At 47.3% G+C, this 13,172-nt stretch overlaps 1 protein-coding gene across 2 annotated transcripts in view; it reads left to right on the forward strand.

The window, feature by feature from the left end:
- The window catches only part of LOC139170329 (ADP-ribosyl cyclase/cyclic ADP-ribose hydrolase 1-like), a 185,842-nt gene that overhangs the window by 150,371 nt on the left and 22,299 nt on the right, over positions 1-13,172 (forward strand). The window lies entirely within an intron of this gene.

A 13,172-nucleotide genomic window follows, 5' to 3' on the forward strand; every position in this document is an offset into this window, starting at 1 on the left:
TCAGCACGCCCCATTTTCAGCCGATTTTTGGCCTCTGCGCATCCCATTTTTAGTCCATTCCAGGTGGCAGGGATTGTTGCTGCTGTCTATTGCTGCCGCCTATGCTATAAATTGCCATTGATAGGTGATGGCAATCCCCTCCACCTGGAACAGGCCAAAAATGGGATTTGTGGGGGTTGAAAATGGAGAGTGCAGAGATTTTTTTTTCTTGTTTTCCTCCTCAAAAGTAGATATGTCTTATGGTCCTTAGCATCTTATAGTGCAAAAAATATGGATATTAATTTTATGTCTTTGGAGAAGCTTTAATGCTACATTCAAAGGTAATTTGAATTATTTTTCTCATGCAAAATACTGTATTTTTCAGAATATAAGATGCACTGGAGTATAAATGCACCTTAGTTTTGGAGGAGGAAAATAGGGAGGGAAAATCTACCTAACAGGTATTCATCTGGCTAGCGTTCTTAGTCTGTTCAGCTCCAGCACATTATTTTATCCCCTAGTTAGGGCTGAAAAAGCCTTTTTCAGAGGGAGTAGGAATGAAAGCAAGCCTGAAAAGACTTAGGGCAGGAAAATCTACCTCAGAGGGAGTAGGAATTAAAAAATGATCTGATACAGATCATTTCTGTCCCCAAAAATCTAAAATTAATAAGGTTAACAGTGCACACAACAAAGATAAGGTACGTTTATGAGTCCTGCTATCAAACAAAGCCAAGCATTTAATAGGGAGTGCCACACCACGTGCACTAATCAAATAGGTGGCAAGAAAGATGGGGCAATCAGGCACAAGACAGGTTATGTAGACAGTAAAGACAGGGTCAACCAAAATGGACTTAAATTTCTATACACCAACGCACAGAGTATGAGGAATAAACAGGGTGAATGAGAAATTCAAGTAAATGAGGGAAGGTATCATATAGTTGCCATTATGGAAACTTCGTGGGATGAAACTGACAAATGGAATATACAGCTGGAGGGGTTTAAATTATTTAAAAGAAATAGACCAAATAAAAGAGGAGGCAGAGTTGCACTATAAATAAGGAATAACGACACCTCTACAAAATAGAGCACAACAATAATGAAAATCATCTTGAATGCATTTGGGTCAACATTAAAGGGGTGGATGAAATGACATTGCCATACTATAGGCCACCCAACCAAACAGAGGAAGTAGATGAACATTTTGCTAGTCAGCTAAACAAGGTATGTAGGAAACACATCACAATAGTAATGTGGGATTTTAACTACCCTGACATCAACTGGGAGACAAACTCTGCACCAAGTGGAAGATCCAACAGGTTCCTAACAAACCTAGCAGACAACTTTGTTACCCAAAAAGTAGAGAAGGGAACAAGGGGATCAGCCATATTAAACTTAATTCTCACAAACGGAGATGAAATGATAGAAGGTGTTGAAGCTACAGGAACCTTGGGGGCAAGTGGTTATGCAATATTGGAATTCAATATTATGCAAACACAAACAATAGAAACAAAGTCAAATTGGAGTCTTAAAGAAAGTTAATTTCAATAAACTCAGAGAGAACGTGGGAAATATTCCATGGATGAGAATCCTCAAGGGGAAAACAACTCAAGAAGCTTGGGAAATTTTGAAAAGTGAGATTATAAAAGCCCAGACTAGTTTAATGCCAATGAAGAAGAAAAATAATAGGACACAAAAGAAACCAGCATGGCTGCATAAAGAACTCTCTGACAAATTGAAAGACAAAAAGGACAAGTATAAAATGTGGAAAGAAGGGGAAATAACTAAGGCAGAATACCAGCAAATAGCCTGAGCCTGTAAAGAAGAAGTGAGGAAAGCTAAAGCTCACAATGAACAAAGGCTTGCAACAAGAGTAAAAAGTAACAAAAAAGCTTATTCGAACATATTAAAAACAAGAAAAAAGTCAAGGAAACAATTGCTCCATTGCAGGGAGAAAACAGCAAGAAGGTGACAATCAGCAGGGAGAAAGCAGAGCTACTCAACATGCTTTTTGCATCTATCTTTACACAAAGGGGAAAAAAACAGCCCAACCTGCCAAAAACAGCATCACAAAAAACATATTTGGAACACAAATTAAGAATAGAATAGAATTTTATTGGCCAAGTGCGATTGGACACACAAGGAATTTGTCTTGATGCATATGCTCTCAGCGGGGATGGGACTTTTTGCCTCCGCCAGTTGGATGAAGCTCTTTCTCTCCCTCGCCCAAAGGCGCCTAGCTCTTCGCCCCAGCCTTTTGGCACAAAAATCCACATTCAGTCACAGCCTTTGGGCCACATGGGACACTTCGCCACCATACAATCAGAACGGTTGTTATAAAATGCTACTTTTGGAAGGAAAGAATGGGGCAGTTTGCTCTTTCATACACACACCAGTTGAATGATAGAGAGGGAAGGGATCTGGGTGGCCATGTAGTCTGACCTCCAGCTCAAGCAGGAGAATGAAACAGAATGATAGAGAGGGAAGGGACTTCGGTGGCCATGTAGTATGACCCCCAGCTCAAGCAGGAGAATGGAGGGGACCACAGAAGCCATCTAGTCTGACCCACTTCTCATTCAGGAGACTTACAGAATGATAGAGAGGGAAGGGACCTCGGTGGCCATCTAGTCTGACCTGAACCCCCGTCCCATTCAGGAGACTTACAGAATGATAGAGAGGGAAGGGACCTCAGTGGGCATCTAGTCTGACCTGACCCCCCTTCTCATTCAGGAGCCTTACAGAATGATAGAGAGGGAAGGGACCTCGGTGGCCATCTAGTGTGACCTGACCCCCCTTCTCATTCAGGAGACTTACAGAATGATAGAGAGGGAAGGGACCTCGGTGGCCATCTAGTCTGACCTGACCCCCTTCTCATTCAGGAGACTTACAGAATGATAGAGAGGGTAGGGACCTCGGTGGCCATCTAGTCTGACCCCCAGCTCAAGCAGGAGAATGAAACAGAATGATAGAGAGGGAAGGGACCTCAGTGGCCATGTAGTCTGACCTGACCCCCTTCTCATTCAGGAGACTTACAGAATGATAGAGAGGGAAGGGACCTCGGTGGCCATCTAGTCTGACCTGACCCCCATTCTCATTCAGGAGACTTACAGAATGATAGAGAGGGAAGGGACCTTGGTGGCCATCTAGTCTGACCTGACCCCCTTCTCATCAGGAGACTTACAGAATGATAGAGAGGGAAGGGACCTCGGTGGCCATCTAGTCTGACCTGACCCCTCTTCTCATTTAGGAGACTTACAGAATGATAGAGAGGGAAGGGACCTCGGTGGCCATCTAGTCAGACCTGACCCCCCTTCTCATTCAGGAGACTTACAGAATGATAGAGAGGGAAGGGACCTCGGTGGCCATCTAGTCTGACCCCCAGCTCAAGCAGGAGAATGAAACAGAATGATAGAGAGGGAAGGGACCTCGGTGGCCATCCTGCTCAAGCAGGAGAATGGAGGGGACCGCAGAAGCCATCTAGTCTGACCCCCCTTCCCATTCAGGAGACTTACAGAATGATAGAGAGGGAAGGGACCTTGGTGGCCATCTAGTCTGACCTGACCCCCTTCTCATTCAGGAGACTTACAGAATGATAGAGAGGGAAGGGACCTCGGTGGCCATCTAGTCTGACCTGACCCCTCTTCTCATTTAGGAGACTTACAGAATGATAGAGAGGGAAGGGACCTCGGTGGCCATCTAGTCAGACCTGACCCCCCTTCTCATTCAGGAGACTTACAGAATGATAGAGAGGGAAGGGACCTCGGTGGCCATCTAGTCTGACCCCCAGCTCAAGCAGGAGAATGAAACAGAATGATAGAGAGGGAAGGGACCTCGGTGGCCATCCTGCTCAAGCAGGAGAATGGAGGGGACCGCAGAAGCCATCTAGTCTGACCCCCCTTCCCATTCAGGAGACTTACAGAATGATAGAGAGGGAAGGGACCTCAGTGGCCATCTAGTCTGACCTGACCCCCCTTCTCATTCAGGAGACTTACAGAATGATAGAGAGGGTAGGGACCTCGGTGGCCATCTAATCTGACCCCCAGCTCAAGCAGGAGAATGAAACAGAATGATAGAGAGGGAAGGGACCTCAGTGGCCATCTAGTCTGATCTGACCCCCTTCTCATTCAGGAGACTTACAGAATGATAGAGAGGGAAGGGACCTCGGTGGCCATCTAGTCTGACCTGACCCCCATTCTCATTCAGGAGACTTACAGAATGATAGAGAGGGAAGGGACCTTGGTGGCCATCTAGTCTGACCTGACCCCCTTCTCATTCAGGATACTTACAGAATGATAGAGAGGGAAGGGACCTCGGTGGCCATCTAGTCTGACCCCCAGCTCAAGCAGGAGAATGAAACAGAATGATAGAGAGGGAAGGGACCTCAGTGGCCATCTAGTCTGACCTGACCCCCTTCTCATTCAGGAGACTTACAGAATGATAGAGAGGGAAGGGACCTCGGTGGCCATCTAGTCTGACCTGACCCCCATTCTCATTCAGGAGACTTACAGAATGATAGAGAGGGAAGGGACCTTGGTGGCCATCTAGTCTGACCTGACCCCCTTCTCATTCAGGAGACTTACAGAATGATAGAGAGGGAAGGGACCTCGGTGGCCATCTAGTCTGACCCCCAGCTCAAGCAGGAGAATGAAACAGAATGATAGAGAGGGAAGGGACCTCGGTGGCCATCCTGCTCAAGCAGGAGAATGGAGGGGACCGCAGAAGCCATCTAGTCTGACCCCCCTTCCCATTCAGGAGACTTACAGAATGATAGAGAGGGAAGGGACCTCAGTGGCCATCTAGTCTGACCTGACCCCCCTTCTCATTCAGGAGAGTTACAGAATGATAGAGAGGGAAGGAACCTCGGTGGCCATCTATTCTGACTTGACCCCCCTTCTCATTCAGGAGACTTACAGAATGATAGAGAGGGAAGGGACCTCGGTGTCCATCTAGTCTGACCCACCAGCTCAAGCAGGAGAATGAAACAGAATTATAGAGAGGGAAGGGACCTCGGTGGCCATATAGTCTGACCCCCAGCTCAAGCAGGAGAATGAAACAGAATGATAGAGAGGGAAGAGACCTCGGTGGCCAACTAGTCTGACCCCCAGCTCAAGCAGGAGAATGGAGGGGACCGCAGAAGCCATCTAGTCTGACCCCCCTTCTCATTCAGGAGACTTACAGAATGATAGAGAGGGACGGGACCTTGGTGGCCATCTAGTCTGGCCCACCTTCTCCACGTGAACGCAGAAGAAGGCATGGGATCATCTTGATGCCCAGAGTATGAACAGACCTCTCTCTCTCTTCAAACAGGAAAGGATCATTAGCTTCCCCAAGTTTTTCCCCACAAAGCCTCCTGCCCCCCCACTTTGGACACTTACAGAATGATAGAGAGGGAAGGGGCCTCGGTGGCCATCTAATCTGACCCACCTTGTCATTCAGGAGACTTACAGAATGATAGAGAGGGAAGGGATCTCAGTGGCCATCTAGTCTAACCCCCAGCTCAAGCAGGAGAATGGGGGGGGACCTCAGTGGCCATCTAGTCTAACCCCCAGCTCAAGCAGGAGAATGAAATAGAATGATAGAGATGGAGGAGACCTCAGAGGCCATCTAGTCTGACCGCCAGCTCAAGCAGGAGAATGAAACAGAATGATCTGTCTGATTCTGTAGAAATCTGTTTGAGAAGGGGGTTGGACTATATGACCTCTATGATTCTAGATGACCTCCTTAAGATCCCATCCAATTCTGTAAGGGTCACCTGCTTGAGAAGGGGGTTGGAGTACATGACCTCTGTGGTCAGTTCCATCTGTCTGATTCTGTAGAGATCTGCTTGAGAAGGGAGTTGGACTAGATGATATCTATGATTCTAGATGACCTCCTTAAGATCCCATCCAATTCTGTAAGGGTCACCTGCTTGAGAAGGGGGTTGGACTACATGACCTCTGTGGCCCCTTCTATCTCTCTGATTCTGTAGAAATCTGCTTGAGAAGGGGGTTGGACTAGATGATCTCTATGATTCTAGATGACCTCCTTAAGGTCCCATCCAATTCTATAAGGGTCACCTGCTTGAGAAGGGGGTTGGACTAGATGCCCTCTAGTTTGTTTTGTCATAACCACTTGTTCCCTTTGCATCTGCCTCGAGGCATCGTAGAAATCCCACAAATAATGACAAGCAGGTCATAAAGGGGCCCCAGACAGCAACCAGCCTGTCCTTTGCTAAGAGAATGCTACCTAGTCCATTGCCCCAACTAAATGTGACCAGGTATGCCAATTGGTAGAAGGACGACTCCTATATTTTTCTCATTTTTTGTTAATTCCTGTTTCTTTGAAGAATGAGGAGCTTTTTGGTGATTTTAATTCCATATCTATTGATGGGATAACTATTGGAGTTTAGCTTTGTTGAAAACAAAAGTTCATCGCTGCTGATAATGTGTGTGTGTGTGTGTGTGTGTGTGTGTGTGTGTGTGTGTGAAAGAGCTGCCAAAGCCCCCATACACTTTGGGGACTCTCCACATGAACGCAGAAGAAGGCATGGGATCGTCTAGATGCCCAGGGTATGAACAGACCTCTCTCTCTCTTCAAACAGGAAAGGATCATTAGCTTCCCCACGTTTTTTCCCACAAAGCCCCCTGCCCCCCCACATTGGAGACCCATGCCTCTTTTCACCCCTCATTCAATCATCTTGAGAGTTTCCAGAAGTGGGAGAGGGAGGGAGCTTTGGGAGCTCTTTCACACACACAAACACCCACACCCACACATAACAATTCTACTCAGAACCCCTCTTCAAGCAGGAAATTTCTGGGCTGCTAAATTGGCTGGTGGATTGGTAAATTGGCTAGGTAGCATTCTCTTAGCAAAGGACAGAAGTGAAGGCTGGTTGCTGTCTGGGGCCCCTTTATGACCTGCTCATCATGATTATCTTTTGAATTTTTGCAATGCCTCGAGGTAGATGCAAGAGGAACAAGTGGTTATGACAAAACAAACTAAAGGGCATCTAGTCCAACCCCCTTCTCAAGCAGGTGACCCTTACAGAATTGGATGGGACCTTAAGGAGGTAATCTAGAATTATAGAGATCATCTAGTCCAACCCCCTTCTCAAGCAGATTTCTACAAAATCAGAGAGATGGAATGGACCACAGAGGTCATGTAGTCCAGCCCCCTTCTCAAGCAGGTGACCCTTACAGAATTGGATGGGACCTTAAGGAGGTAATCTAGAATTATAGAGATCATCTAGTCCAACCCCCTTCTCAAGCAGATTTCTACAAAATCAGAGAGATGGAAGGGACCACAGAGGTCATCTAGTCCAACCCCCTTCTCAAGTCTGTGACATCTACAGATTCCCAAACAAATTAACAAGTGTTGGAAGGGACCATGGAGAGAGAGGGGGGGGGGGTAGAGAGAGAAAGAGAGAGAGAGAGAGAGAAATGCAAAGGGAGTTTGTGAGAGGATCATGCTGCAGTGTGTTCCCCGGCCAATTTTGCAGGTCAGAATTTGTCAAATGTGTATGGGAAGGACAGGGTGGGACTGGATGACCACCAAGGTCCCTTCCAACTCTTGTTAAATGTGTATGGGTGGAGAGCAGGGGTGGCCCCCTATCCCCACGTCTGGGGCCTCCAAATTTTTGCCTCTCTTAACACTTTCTTTTGTCATAAATGCTCCACGCATCGTAAAAATTCTAAAGATTACCATGAGGAGCAGGTCATAAAGGGGCCCCAGACAGCAACCAGCCTTCACTTCTGTCCTTTGCAACCTAGCAGTCTCTCCCAACCCTCTTTTGAGAGGACTGCTCTATTTAGGTTCCCAAATTAGATTTTAAAGGATTAGCTTGTTGTGAGGCAAGGAGTTCCACCAGCCAATTTAGCAGCCCAAGAATTTGACCAGAAGACAAATTCTCCTGCTTGCGAAGAGGATTGGACTAGATGGTCTCTGAGGTCTCCTCCCTCTCTATCATTCTGTTTCATTCTCCTGCTTGAGCTGGGGGTCAGACTAGATGGCCTCTGAGGTCCCCTCCATCTCTATCATTCTATTTCATTCTCCGGCTTGAGCTGGGGGTGAGAATAGATGGCCACCAAGGTCCCCCTCATTCTCCTGCTTGAGCTGGGGGTCAGACTAGATGGCCACTGAGGTCGCTTCCTTCTCTATCATTCTGTAAGTCTCCTGAATGAGAAGGTGGGTCAGACTAGATGGCCACCAAGGTCCCTTCCCTCGCTATCATTCTGTAAGTCTCCTGAATGAGAAGGGGGGTCAGACTAGATGGCTTCTGCGGTCCCCTCCATTTTGCTGCTTGAGCTGGGGGTCAGACTAGATGGCCACCAAGGTCCTTCCCCTCTCTATCATTCTGTAAGTCTCCTGAATGAGAAGGGGGGGTCAGACTAGATGGCCTCTGCGGTCCCCTCCATTCTCCTGCTTGAGCTGGGGGTCAGACTAGATGGCCACCGAGGTCCCTTCCCTCTATATCATTCTGTAAGTCTCCTGAATGAGAAGGGGGGTCAGACTAGATGGCCACTGAGGTCCCTTCCCTCTCTATCATTCTGTTTCATTCTCCTGCTTGAGCTGGGGGTCGGATTAGATGGCCACCGAGGTCCCTTCCCTCTCTATCATTCTGTAAGTATCCTGAATGAGAAGGTGGGTCAGACTAGATGGCCACCGAGGTCCCTTCCCTCTCTATCATTCTGTTTCATTCTCCTGCTTGAGCTGGGGGTCAGACTAGATGGCCACCGAGGTCCCTTCCCTTTCTATCATTCTGTAAGTCTCCAGAATGAGAAGGGGGTTCAGACTAGATGGCCTCTGTGGTCCCCTCCATTCTCTTGCTTGAGCTGGGGGTCAGCCTAGATGGCCACCAAGGTCCCTTCCCTCTCTATCATTCTGTTTCATTCTCCTGCTTGAGCTGGGGGTCAGCCTAGATGGCCACCGAGGTCCCTTCCCTCTCTATCATTCTGTTTCATTCTCCTGCTTGAGCTGGGGCCAGACTAGATGGCCTCTGCGGTCCCCTCCATTCTCCTGCTTGAGCTGGGGGTCAGACTAGATGGCCACCAAGGTCCCTTCCCTCTCTATCATTCTGTAAGTCTCCTGAATGAGAAGGGAGGTCAGATCAGACTAGATGGCCACCAAGGTCCCTTCCCTCTCTATCATTCTGTAAGTCTCCTGAATGAGAAGGGGGGTCAGGTCAGACTAGATGGCCACCGAGGTCCCTTCCCTCTCTATCATTCTGTAAGTCTCCTGAATGAGAAGGGGGGTCAGACTAGATGGCCACTGAGGTCCCTTCCCTCTCTATCATTCAACGTGTGTGTGTGTGTGTATGAAAGAGCCAACTGTCCCATTCTTTCCTTCCCAAAGTAGCATTTTGTAACCACCGTTCTGATTAGATGGTGGCAAAGTGTCCCATGTGGTCAAAAGGCTGTGGCTGAATGTAGATTTTTGTGATGAAAGGGCTGGGGCGAAGAGCTATGGGCCTTTGGGCGAGGGAGAGAAGGCAGCGGCCGATCAGCCGCTGCGGAGGAAAGAGCTTCATCCAACTGGCGGAGGCAAAATGTCCTAAACCCCTCTCAGCGTACATAAAAGAAAAAGATACATTTCTCAAGAATCATGTGGTACAACACTTAATGATTGTCATAGGGGTCAAATAAGCAATGAAGAAACAATCAATATTAATAAATGCCTTAGGATACAAGTAACAAGTTACAGTCATACAGTCCTAAGTGGGAGGAAAAGGATGATAGGAATGATGAGAAAAACTAGTAGAATAGAAGGGTAGATTTAGTAAAAAGTGACAGTGTTGAGGGAATTATTTGTTTAGTAGAGTAATGGCATTCGGGGAAAAACTGTTCTTGTGTCTAGTAGCCTTGGTGTGCAGTGCTCTGCAGCGATGTTTTGAGGGTAGGAGTTGAAACAGTTTATGTCCAGGATGCGAGGGGTCAGTAAATATTTTCCCCACCCTCTTTTTGACTTGTGCAGTATATCCTGCCTCAATGGAAGGCAGGTTGGCAGCAATTGTTTTTTCTGCAGTTCTGATTATTCTCTGAAGTCTGTGTCGGTCCTGTTGGGTTGCAGCACCAAACCAGACAGTTATAGAGGTGCAGATGACAGACTCAATATTTCCTCTATAGAACTGTATCAGCAGCTCCTTGGGCAGTTTGAACTTCCTGAGCTGGCGCAGAAAGAACATTCTTTGTTGTGCTTTTTTGATGATGTTTTTGATGTTAGGTGACCATTTTAGGTTTTGAGATATGATAGAACCTAGAAATTTGAAGGTCTCTACTGTTTATACTGTGTTGTCTAGTATTGTGAGAGGTGGGAGGGTGGAAGGGTTTCTTCTAAAGTCTACCACCATTTCTACGGTTTTGAGTGTGTTCAGTTCTAGATTGTTCTGGTCACCACCACAAGGATAGTTGTTCAACCTCCTGTCAGTATGCGGTTTCATCATTGTCTCGAATGGGTCCAATCGCTGTTGTATCATCTACAAACGTTAGTAGTTTAACAGATGGATCATTTGAGATGCAATCATTAGTATATAGAGAGAAGAGAAGTGGTGAGAGTACACAACCTTGGGGGGCACCTGTGATAATTGTGATGTGATTGTTCCTAGCTTCACCTGCTGCTTCCTGTCTGTTAGAAAGCTTGTTAGGAATCTTCCCTAAAATAGGGAAGAAAATGCCAAGAGAACCCCTGTCCACCCAGATGAATTCAAATCTCCGGGACAAGATGGATTACACCCCAAGGTTCTGAAGGAACTGGCAGACGAGGTCTCAGAACCAGTGAACTATATCTTTCAAAGATCCTGGAGCATCAGGGAATTACCAGAGGACTAGAAAAGAGTTGATGTAGTTTCCATCTTCAAGAAAGGAGAAAAAAAAGCAGATCCAGGAAACTGCAGACCTTTCAGCCTGATTTCAATACCAGGGAAGATTTTGGAAAAGATAATCAAGCAATCACCTAAGAAGCAAAGTAATAACCAAAAGCCAAGATGGGTTTGTAAAAAACAGATCACACCAGCCTAATCTTATAGCTTTCTTTGACAAAGTGACAAAATTAGTGCACCAGGGGAATGCTGTCGATGTGGTTTACTTGATCTTCAGTAAGGCTTTTGACCAAGTAGACCATAATAAGTGCACTAGTGTGCCTTCCGTCCCCTGTGCAATTGTCTCTCCTATATTTTATATATCTTTCCCTGTCCAATTGTCTCTCCTATATTTTATATATCTTTTCTCCCATTCATATATCCTTTCCTCTACTCTTCATTGACATATTCTATTCTCATATCTTTTCTTCTATCCTTTCCCTGATATTTACTACTACGTGTTTTTATTCTCTTTAACTTTCAATTTGTATTGGACAAAAGAAATAAAATAAAATAAAATAAATAAATAAATAAATAAATAAATAATATACTGTACTACTAAATAAACTAGAAAAATGTGGGATGGACAGCAACACCTCCAGATGGGTTCAAAATTGGCTAACTAACCATACTCCACATATAGCGCTCAATGGAACTACATCTACATGGAGGGATGTATGCAGTGGAGTACCCCAAGGCTCTGTTTTAGTCCCAGTACTCTTCAACATCTTCATCAATGACTTGGATGAGGGGATAGATGGGGAACTTATCAAATTTGCAGATGACACCAAACTGGCAGGAATAGCCAACACTCCATAAGATAGGTGCAAAATACAGAAGGATCTTGACAAACTTGAAGAATGGGTACTATCTAACAAAATGAAATTCAATGGTGAAAAATGTAAGGTTCTACATTTAGGCAAGAAAAACAAAATGCACTGGTACAGTATATGTGGTATATTGCTCAACAGTAACTGTGAGAGGGATCTTGGAGCCCTAGCCTAGTGGACAACCATTTAAATATGAGCCAGCAGTGTGTAGCAGCTGTCAAAAAAGCCAACACAGTTATAGGCACCGTTCCCCGTAAGCTGCATGCGTGAGCATGCGCGCACCCCAAAATACCCCTCGCGCACTCTTTTCCATGGGAGCGCAATCCCCATCCCCCTGCCAGCCCTCGGGGGGGGGGCGGGGAGGTGCCGGCAGTAGAAGGCGCTGCCCCCAGCCCGCCAGATCTGCCCCCTCTCCTCCTCTTCCGCCGAACTGCCTGCTTGAGCCTCCCGTAGCTCCACCCCGCTTCGCCCTGCCTGTCATCCTCCGTTGTGTTTTCGGGGGGGGGGGGGGGTGAGTGGCGGGAAAGCCCTGTGCCGGCCAGGAAAGCCGGCTTTCTGATAAAGCAGTGCGCCTTTTAAACACGCTGCTTTCCTCCCCCCTGCCCAGGAAAGAGTTGCAAGAAAGCAGCACATTTGAAAAGCGCGCTGCTTTCTCGGAAAGCCAGCTTTCCTGGCCGGCACAGGGCTTTCCCGCCGCTCCCCCCCGAAAACACAACGGAGGTCCAGGATGACAGGCGAAACCGAGTGGAGCAACGGGAGGCTCAAGCTGGTGGCGGCAGACCTCCGTTGTGTTTTCAGCTGGGGGGGGGCAGGAGGACCTTCCTGGCTTTCCGAAGCAGCTGGCTTAAGCCTTGTGCCGGTCAGCAAAGCCAGGCGCACGTTGGAGACATGGAGAGAAAGAAGGGAAAGAGAGGGAGGGAAAGAGGAGAGGATAGAAGGAGGGAGGGAAGGAAGGGAGAGAAAAGTGAACGAGAGGGAGAGAGAAAGGGAGGAAGAGAGGAAGGAAGGTAGAGATAAATATAAAGGGAGAGAGGGAGAAAGAGAGGGAGAGGGAGGGGAAGAGGGGAAGGAAGGAAAACAGAGACAAAGAGAAAAAAGTGGAAGGAAGAGAGAAGGAATGAAAGGAAGGGAGAGAGAGAAGATAGGAAGGAAGAGAGAGTGAGAGAGCAAGAAAGAAAGAGGGAAAGAGCGAGAAACGCAGCGTGTGTGGGGTGTGTGCGCGTGTGTGTGTGCCGCCGATGGTCCGGGAGCTGCAGTGTGTGCGTGGAGAGATGAAGGGAAAGAGGGAGAAACGCAGTGTGTGTGGGGTGTTTGCGCGTGTGTGTGTGCCGCCGATGGTCCGGGAGCTGCAGCATGTGCATGGAGAGATGAAGGAAAGAGGGAGAAACGCAGGGAGAAACGCAGCATGTGTGTGGTGTGTGTGCGCATGTGTGTGTGCCGCCAATGGTCCGGGAGCTGCAGCGTGTGCGTGGAGAGATGAAGGGAAAGGGAGAAAGGCCGGGAGAAATGCAGCGTGTGTTATGTGTGTGTGTGTG

Source organism: Erythrolamprus reginae, chromosome 7 (genome assembly GCF_031021105.1).
Source record: "Erythrolamprus reginae isolate rEryReg1 chromosome 7, rEryReg1.hap1, whole genome shotgun sequence".
Taxonomy (NCBI): Eukaryota; Metazoa; Chordata; class Lepidosauria; order Squamata; family Dipsadidae; genus Erythrolamprus; species Erythrolamprus reginae.